Source organism: Mandrillus leucophaeus, unplaced genomic scaffold, assembly GCF_000951045.1.
Source record: "Mandrillus leucophaeus isolate KB7577 unplaced genomic scaffold, Mleu.le_1.0 Scaffold948, whole genome shotgun sequence".
Classification (NCBI taxonomy): Eukaryota; Metazoa; Chordata; class Mammalia; order Primates; family Cercopithecidae; genus Mandrillus; species Mandrillus leucophaeus.
In genome coordinates, this window is record NW_012110341.1 from 222,848 (window position 1) to 225,006 (window position 2,159).

The following is a 2,159-nucleotide window of genomic DNA, read 5'->3' on the forward strand; positions in this document are numbered from 1 at the left end:
TTTTTGGATTTAATTGATTTGGGAACATTTGAGCTCCCTATATTTAGATGATTGTCTCCCAAGAGTTGGAAACTTTTCAGCTATTGTTTCATTAAATAAGTGACCTATTCATTTTCTCATTTATTTTCCTTCTGAAATTTCTAAAATATGAATAGAATATTTGTTTGCATAGTTACATTCCAAATGCCATGTAGACTTTTTTCATTTTTATTCTTTTTTTTTTTTTTTTTCTTTTTGCCTAATTGTAGTATCTATGGCTTCACAGTGTCTTATGCTCTGGTTGTTCCCAAAAGCTGTGGTGTGACTTTGTTGGAGATGGGGCCTCCAGGCAGGCCAGTCCTTGGATCCCTAGGGAGGGCACAGGCACCTCTGGTGGTATGCGTTGCATGGACCAGTTCTCAGGATCCTGGGTAGTACACAAAGGTTCATAGTGGCCCTGTTGTTGGTGGGGCAAGTTTGCTGGGTTGTGACGGTGGCACATCCCAGACAGGGCAGTCCTTAAGCCCTAAGTGGTAGATGTGGGAATCAGTATTCATGGCAGTGGGTCATAAGCAAGCTGGTCCTCAGGCCCCTGGGCAGTGTGTGCAGGCACATGATGGCCCAATTGCTGCAGGGAACAAGGTCACTGTCAAACAGAGAAGGTGGCTCTCAGGCTCTTGGAAGCATGTGCTTTGGATTCCTATGTTCGGGGGAAAGCCTCCCTGATGTGCAGGACTGCCTGTTCCCTGGGATTTAGGTCTCTGTGTGGGCTCAGGTAACAAGGACCCTGTGGCACCGCTGGGTTCAGCTGGTAATGTAACACTGCAACCTTCTAGGAGGGTGTTGGGGGATGTAGGCTGTGCACCTGTGATGTGGAGATGCAGCAGTAATTAGGCCCTGGGGCAGAATGTAGTCTGGTGGTGACGCTTCTTAGTGCATTTTTCATGGCATTGACAGTTACCTTTGTGTTACTAAACCAAGGTCAAAGAACATTGTGATGATTAATGCTGAAAGTTATTTTTTCATAATTTGAAGATTTTTAAAAATATTAATCCTGGGCCTAAACACGTTAAAGGAATTAAGAAGACATAAATCTGAAAAATTAATGTTGACACAGAATTTAAAATGGGAATAAATACTTTTATTCATTCAGCAAATACCTATTAAGAGACTTCAGGCAAAACCGTGGAAGTAAGAGGTCCTATTAAGATTCTACAGCAACTTAGGCGAAAGTTATTCAAACTGGCATAGTAGCAGTGAATATGGAGAAAAAGTGAACATATTTAAGAAAAATTTTAAATACAGAATAAAGCACATCTTCAACTATCCTTCAATACTACAATTCACTAAAGATCAATATGATATTATAATCAGAACACTACACAATAAGGGAATAACATTGCTAATGCTAATATAGAAGTGGCCAATCTATTTTTCAAAAAATTCAAAGACCATTGTCAATCGCTTCCACCAATCCTCGTTTGATCTCCACTGTCACAGTTCTTTTGCAAGTAATCTCTTCCACTACCTTTTACTCATTGTTCAATCTCCACTACCTTTCATAGGAGTCAGCACTCATAATTATGAAATATTAAATAAACTAAGGAATAAAAGAAAGGTTGTATTTTTACGAACATTCATATTTAATCAGTTCTTAGTAATTGTTGAACAGTTCTTATGGTCCAAATCATTCATCCCTTCTATCAAAGTTTATAGCTCACCATGAGTCAATTTATGCAAACTAACCTCTGAAGATATATGTTTATCATGAGACATTTGTTGATGGTATGAATAATCTTTAAATGATCATTGAAAACCTTTCAGTTTTAAATATATAACTGCAATGGATAAACAGAGGACATCTGTCATTAGAGATACCCTCATTTCAAGAATCTTTAGTCAATAGTGGACCACTGAATCATATGAAAACATTATAAGCAAATATTTTATCACATGTGATCTTCCTCTGTGCTAATAACAAAAAAAAATAGTTTAAAGTCTAAGAGTCCTTTACTACTGATTTTAAATTTATATTTTTATTTATATTTTAATGTAGAGAGCTGATATTCTGAGAATTCCCAAGTTTTCACAAATGATTCAGAAGAAAATGGAAATCTGTTTTGGACCATTTTTCCATCTATCTATCTATCTATCTATCTATCTATCTATCTATCTATCTA